The sequence below is a fragment of the Colobus angolensis genome, unplaced genomic scaffold (assembly GCF_000951035.1).
Source record: "Colobus angolensis palliatus isolate OR3802 unplaced genomic scaffold, Cang.pa_1.0 Scaffold35, whole genome shotgun sequence".
NCBI classification, from domain to species: Eukaryota; Metazoa; Chordata; class Mammalia; order Primates; family Cercopithecidae; genus Colobus; species Colobus angolensis.
The window spans coordinates 9665310-9672445 of NW_012116821.1; the positions used below are offsets into that span (position 1 = coordinate 9665310).

Consider the following 7136-nt stretch of genomic DNA (forward strand, 5'->3'; position numbering starts at 1 on the left):
GGGAGAGGCGGAGAGGGGAGAGGGGAGGGAGAAGGCAGGGGTAGCTTGGATATGGTGGGCTGTAGGTCCCGAGCCCTGCCCCGTGGAGAGGCAACTGAGGCCCGGCAAGAATTGGAGCATGGCCCCGGCGGGCCAGCAGTGCTGGGGGACCTGGCACTCCCTCCACAGATGCTGGCCCGGGTGCTAAGCCCCTCATTGCCCGGGCTGGTGGCACTAGCCAGCTCCAAGTGCGGGCCCACCGAGCTCATGCCCACCCAGAATTCGCACTGACCAGTGAGCACAGCATGCAGCCCCAGTTCCCGCCCATGCCTCTCCCTCCACACCTTCCTGCAAGCAGAGGGAGCCAGCTCTGGCCTCGGCCAGCTCAGAGAGGGGCTCCCACAGTGCAGTGGCAGGCTGAAAGGCTCCTCAAGCACCGCCAGAGTGGATCCCGAGATGGAGGAGGCGCCGAGCTAGCCAGGGCTGCCAGCACACTGTCACCTCTCACTAGTAGGCAGATGATTCATGGTCTCTTAAAAATATATTCAAGATTACAAGACAAGCCGGTGTAGGGGCTCACGCCTGTAATCCCAGCACTTTGGGAGGCTGAGGCTGGTGGACCACAAGGCCAGAAGATTGAGACCATCCTGGCTAACACGGTGAAACCCCGCATCTACTAAAAATACAAAAAAAATTAGCCAGGCATGGTGGCAGGTGCCTGTAGTCCCAGCTAGGGAGGCTGAGGCAGGAGAATGGCGTGAACCTGGGAGGCAGAGTTTGCAGTGAGCCGAGATCACGCCACTGCACTCCAGCCTGGGTGACAGAGCACACTCCATCTCAAAAACAAACAAACAAACAAACAAAAAACTGTGTGTGTAAACAGGAATTAGATTCCCGGCTCAAATAATTAAAAATAGGTTTTTCACCCACCAGACTGCCTGGCAGCTCTTTAGAAAGTTGTGTGACATATGAACCAATTCTTCCCTATATGAGACTGTACAGTACATCGCAGGCTGTCCAGCATCGACCCCACTCGTGGATGCTAGTAGTCCTCCTGCCCACCACTCAACACTGTGACAGCCAAAAATGATTTCCAACGATTTCTGCATTTCCAAAGCTCCTGTCAGGGTAGCAAGACTCCCGCTGAGAGATCCTAGTAGAGATGGTAAGTGGAGGCAGAGCAGAACCTCTTACACTTCCATGTGCCCTTGAATGCCCCCACGGATCTCGGTAACATGCAGATTCAGGATGTCTGGGGCGGAGCCTGAGAATCTGCATTTCTACCAGCTGTTCTCGGACCCAGACTGGCGAGATCAGAGGAAGAAGAAGTGACCTTGGGTTTAGGTGGCAAAGACTTCACAGAAAAGAAGGGAACATAAATAAGGTTTTGAAGAATACATGGAGGTGGAACTGATGACATCCCACGAGGTACAGGCTGCTGGGAGGCAAGCACACTGGACCAGCAGAGAGGGATCCGTAGCAAACTGTGCCCAAAGTGAGCAAACAGCCTTGAGCCAACAGCAACAGCACTGCTGGGCACAGAGGGTAAAAATAACAACTCCCTACTGGGGTCGAGTCTGCCAGACCCTGGCGAAGTTCATTTCTTTCAATAAATCCAGCAGCTCCCCCTTTGATAAATACTGTCACGGCTGGAACATGTGATGCTAACAAAATATGGTTTTAATTTGGGGCCCACTGCACTCAAGGTTAAATACTGCGTGTGTGTATACACAAGCAGACTCACAGTGGGCCGAGTTAATATGCCTGGGCTGAGAATGGCTAAACCCATGGGGATTCAGTTATACAGATTTTGCTGCTCTGAAAAGCAACCTAATCACTATCATCAATTCTAATGCTCTAAGACTTCTTAGGAACATGGAAGCTTTTAAAGTTCAGCCATTTTGTGTTTGCATCCAGTGCAGACGCAGGGGCACATTTGTTTTCCTGATATTTTATGCCTACTTTATTGTCATATGTTGCCTGACATTCAGAAGATAACATGCTGTTTTAATCAACAGCTCAACACTGCATTAAAACTTGATGGTCCATAGCTTTGTAGCAAAGGGAGGTGAGGGGTAGGAAATGAGAATCAGAGTTTAGCAACAGACCGAGGCTTGTTCTGGTGGGATTCATTCCTGGGAACACAGAAACTGTCAGAGTTTTTGTTAGTCCGTGTGTGTCAGTTTTGCAGCAGCCCAGGGAAACGAGAAAACTGGCTAAACAAGTTTCAGTTTGGCCTCTGCGGTGGACCGCTGCTGGTAACTGGACCTCCAGGCCATCATGAATAATGAAGAAATCTGCTTCTTCAAGAATGCAGGTCACAGCAACTGCACCAAGGCAATTGCCCAGCAAACCAAAGATTACAGCACCTGGCCAGTAATCTTATGGGGGAAACAAACAAAGTGAGAATGCAGTGAGCAGCAGGTGTCCTCAGGGCAGCAGGAGGGCAGAGAAGGTGAAGAAGCAAGGTGGGTAATGGGAGTGGGAACCCACCCGAATGTCCCCAGTGCAGGACGCAGAACAGTTGGCTCTTCCAGAGAGCAGCTCCTCAGGAAAGTGAAACTCAGGGAAGGGAACTGGTCGTTTCACGGAACAAGCAAGGATCAGAATAATTTCCTGGAAGGACTAGGGGCTTATCACATGGGGAACAGCAATATGAAGGGAGCTGCAGGAATTCTTCCTTCCAGGAGGCACCTGCCCTGTTGCATTTTGAAATTGGTTAAAAATATATTTCTATTTTATTAGTATTTATTCGTAGTGACAGAGAAAGCCTGAGATCTTGTGAGCAGTGACTTCCCAGTTAGTCACGGGTCAGCTAGAGGCTATCTAAGGTGGAAAAACTTGGTGCTAACACTTAAATTTTGCACACCCATGCTTGTTTTTTGTGGCAAAAGTGAAGCCTGTTTGTTGGAGAAAAATGTAAGTCCCTAAAAAGTGCAGACATTGTTTAAAAATCAGGGAGAGTCCTCCTAGTTATGAGGGGAAGTCCTTCTTTAGGCTACTCAAAACTTCAAATTAGAAGGTGCTTAGGAGCAACCAATAAGGACTGAGTGAATTAGGGATTCCCAAGGTATTTTCCACTGGTCTCTAGGGTCCTCTATGTTTTCTCTGGTATTCTGAAAGGAGAGATAAAAGGCAATTCTCCCTACCCTAAAAGCTGTTAGTTGATTTGGAGCCATGGGGGATGCTGGTCAGATGCTGCCTAAGCTGAGCGAACATTCAGGGCATGGCTGCACTTGGCACTGGCTTCTTTTTTCCTTGGATTGCTTCCTCACTAATGGAAAGAATTGAGAGAAGGGCCTGGCAATTTTATCTGGAAAAATAATTCAGATTTCTAATGCTATAGAGATTATGTACCATTAGAAAGGGCAGGGGAAAGGAGGATTCGTTCCTGCGTATTCATTCCGGTGTTGAAATTCTCTAGGGACAAGATGTCAGTGGGCGTTGAACCCAAACCAAATTTAGCAAGTGGAATAAGCCTCTAATTGGAGGCCTGGATTCCACATTAAAAGCTATTCTCCACCTGATACCTTTTAAAGATACCGCTGCAGTGTGTAAATTTCATGGATTTCACTCACTGCAGGTCCCCAAGCATGCTAACCATGAAGCAGTGATACCGCCCAGCACCTGCTTCCAGCAGCCTGGAGCCAAGGGGCAAAATGGAAAGAGTCAGCATTTCTCTTTTCGGTTCTCTGCTTCTCCAATGTGTAAGCTTTTAACCCCTACTATGCATCTTCGTTCCATTCTCCTCCAGTACCCATTTTAGTGAGCTTCTGTTGTTTCTGCCCCAGGATATCTCTAACAAAGAACCAACATATTTATCAGGAGAACTTCTCCCACTCTCCTCTCAGTCCTTGGGGATCCGAAGAAATGACACTTCTTGGTCTGTGGGGTGGAGCATGTGAATCACACCTGGACCAATCATTTTATCCTATTTCATGACCACATGACCAATTCAGGGATGGGAACATGACCCAGGTGGAACCCATGAGAGGCAGTGAGATCTTTCCAGGTACTTCCAGGAAAGAGGGTCTCACTTTTCCCTCTATAATGTGCACCAGAGAAGATGTGTGGCTGAAGCTGCTACCATCCTCTTATGGTCACAGGAGGCTGGGATTAATTGTAACAATGCAATTGGCAGATCTCAAAGCTGAGAACAAAAAAAGCAAAAAAACCTGTGTTCTAATAACACTATATGTAAGCCCTAAATCCAGCTATGCCTGGAGTCAATCTTACCATGGAATTTTAACCTAAGCTGGTTGATAAATTATCTATTCACTTAAGGCAAAATCATGGCAGATTTTCTGCCACTTGGCAAGAAGAAGACAGATACACCCAAGAAGCTCCTGTTCTTTCTCATTAACCCTTATTAAAACCCACTTTCAGGAAAGGATTCTCCATTCTAAATTATGAATAACTGATAATGCTTCAAAGTATGAGTCTTTCAAGAAAGTTTTCAGCTTTCAGGATTTGTTCAGCAAATACTGAGCCCCTTCTGATGCAAATAAACATGGCAGTGTATGCTAGGAGGAGAGTGTAGCCAAGTTTTCCCATCAAACTCAGTATTTCAGTGCCTAATTTTGGCCATTCAGATAAGTTCTAGCTTCCAGTAATGGCCAAGTAAATTACATCTAACTAACCCTTCTGCCAAAGATAATGGTAAATTCTGGACCCAAAACACAATGAAAACAACAAAACCTGTTTGAAGGTCCTTGAAACCAGCCAACATGGTTTGGTTCTGCAGACAAAATCTGAAGAAGACATGACCCTTGAAAAAGGAAATCACATATGGCGAGATACACATTCATCAGGTTTTCCTTTGATAGCACTATCCATTTCTTACAGTGGACAGGGGTAGAGCTCAGCAGAAACTGGCAGTTCTACTGAGCTTTCTAAAGTTAGAGGTTAGAATTTGGGGCTTCTACAGTAGCAGGAGATTGGGAAGGAGGGAATCTCACAAACGAGGAAGTCTCAGATTGGGGTGCTCCCAAATCTGTGTACAAACTTCCCTGACTCCTAAACTGTGCCTCAGGGTGAGGTTCAAGGAGCTGAGGGAAAAATAACAGCTGGAAGACTAAAAGGGGGTGTTGTTTTGCGTTGAGCAGATGGTGCTTAGGGTTTAGTTCTCACCAAGTTAGAGGGCTCTGGAGAACACCTAAGGCTTTCCACTGAGACCACACAAGGAGTAATGATTACTCACCAGGACTAAAGCCTATGCCCTAGGAATAAAGGCAAAACCAAAATAGGCCCACCCTGACAAAGCCTAAAACCAACTCTTCACAGCTGTATTATGTAATATAGTAACCTCTAGGCACACATAGTATTTCAAATTTAATTAAAACTAAGTAAAATTTAAAATATAGTTCTTCAGTCACACTAGCCACATTTCAAATGTTCGTAGACATATGTGGTTAATGGCATTATACTGGACTGCACAGACCACAGAATATTTCTATCATCATGGAAGTTCTATTGAATGGCATTGCTGCATAGGATCAAGAAACTATGCTAGTAATTGAACTGCTTACTAGAACAAATGTCAAATTTTTTCTAAGGAAGATAGCAGGCTCCAAAGTCTTTTTAATATCATCCAAAATTATCAGCATACAATTTTAAAAAATTACTAATTGTTCAAAGAATCAGGAAAATGTAACCTACAGTGAAGAGGAACAATAAGCGATAAACATAGACTCACAAGTGACCCAGATGTTAGAATTACGAAAGACTTAATAACTATAATAAATCAGTTAAAGGGTCTATAGGAAAATACATCTGTAGTAGGTGAAGAGATGGAAAATTTTAAGACAGCTATGGAAACTTTAAAAAAGAACCAAATCGGGGCTGGGCGTGGTGGCTCAAGCCTGTAATCCCAGCACTTTGGGAGGCCGAGACTGGCGGACCACTAGAGGTCAGGAGTTTGAGACCAATCTGACCAATGTGGTGAAACCCTGTCTATACTAAAAAAAAAAAAAAAAAAAAAAATAGCCAGGCATGGTGGTGCACACCTGTAGTCCCAGCTACTTGGGAGGCTGAGGTGGGAAGATTGCTTGAGTCCAGCACATTGAGGCTGCACTGAGACATGTTCGTATCACTGCACTCCAGCCTGGGCGACAGAGCAAGACCATCTCAAAAAATAATAATAATAATAAAATAAAATACTATAAAATACAGATCCCCTGACTACTAGACCAATTTAGCCTATGCACACACACACACACACACACACACACACACACACACACAATTATTACATATAGTTGAAACGACTGTGCTTATGGAATTTGTTCCAAGAAACAGAAGAGATTTTGCTTGACACAAAACTGAAGCTTGGCAGCAATATGAAGAAATTTGAGGACTTGAGACTGGTTCTCAAGAAATGTACATTCAATGGGGCAAAGAAGATACTGGGTGATCCAATAAATAAAAACAAATGTAAGGAAAGGAACTCATGAATGCATTTGCCACTCCACACTCGTCTGTGTTGGAATTGTTTCCTTCTCTACAATCCCACAGAATTTTGTTTCTGTTTCCCTGGTGGGACTACTTCCAAATTCTTTATGTGTTGAGCTTTGTGCCTGGCCCATGAGTAACAAAGTACCAAACTTTCTTAAAGATCTTTGTTGCCAGCCTGTCAGTGTTTTGCAATAGCATTTGAGGAATGGAATGCCAGGGAGAGGATGGAGTGGTATTCACATAGTCATGTGATTACTTCTTGCTCAATATGTATGCTATGGACTAAATGTTTATGCCCTCACCCAGAATTTATATTTTGAAGTCCTAATTCCCAATGTGATAATATTTGCACTTGGGGCCTTTGGGAGGCACTTAGGTTTAGATTAGGTCATGAGAGATGGGGCCCATATGATGGGCTTCATGCCCTTGTAAGAAGAAGAGACCAGAGCCCCGTCTCTCTGCCATGTGAGGGCTCTGCAAAAAGGCAGCTATCTGCAAACTAGGAAGAGGGTCCTCACCAGACAATGAATCTGTTGGCACCCCCTTAGGCTTCTCAGCCTCCAGAATGGTGAGAAATAAATGTTTGTTGTTTAAGCCACTCAGTCAGTGGTATTTTGTTATAGCAGTTCAAACAGACTAAGATAATGTACATTATATTGAACTAAGTGGTGAGTAGAATACCAAGCTTATAAAACTCAGGCCCA

At 45.0% G+C, this 7136-nt stretch overlaps 2 long non-coding RNA genes across 2 annotated transcripts in view; both read left to right on the forward strand.

Annotated features, from left to right (window-relative positions):
* The window catches only part of LOC105519485, a 45924-nt gene that overhangs the window by 10437 nt on the left and 28351 nt on the right, over positions 1–7136 (forward strand). The gene's annotated exons all lie outside the window — the stretch shown is intronic.
* LOC105519484 lies at positions 913–5806 on the forward strand. The gene is made up of 2 exons (XR_001002976.1): positions 913–1144; positions 3563–5806. It is a non-coding gene; the product is annotated as an uncharacterized LOC105519484 (long non-coding RNA).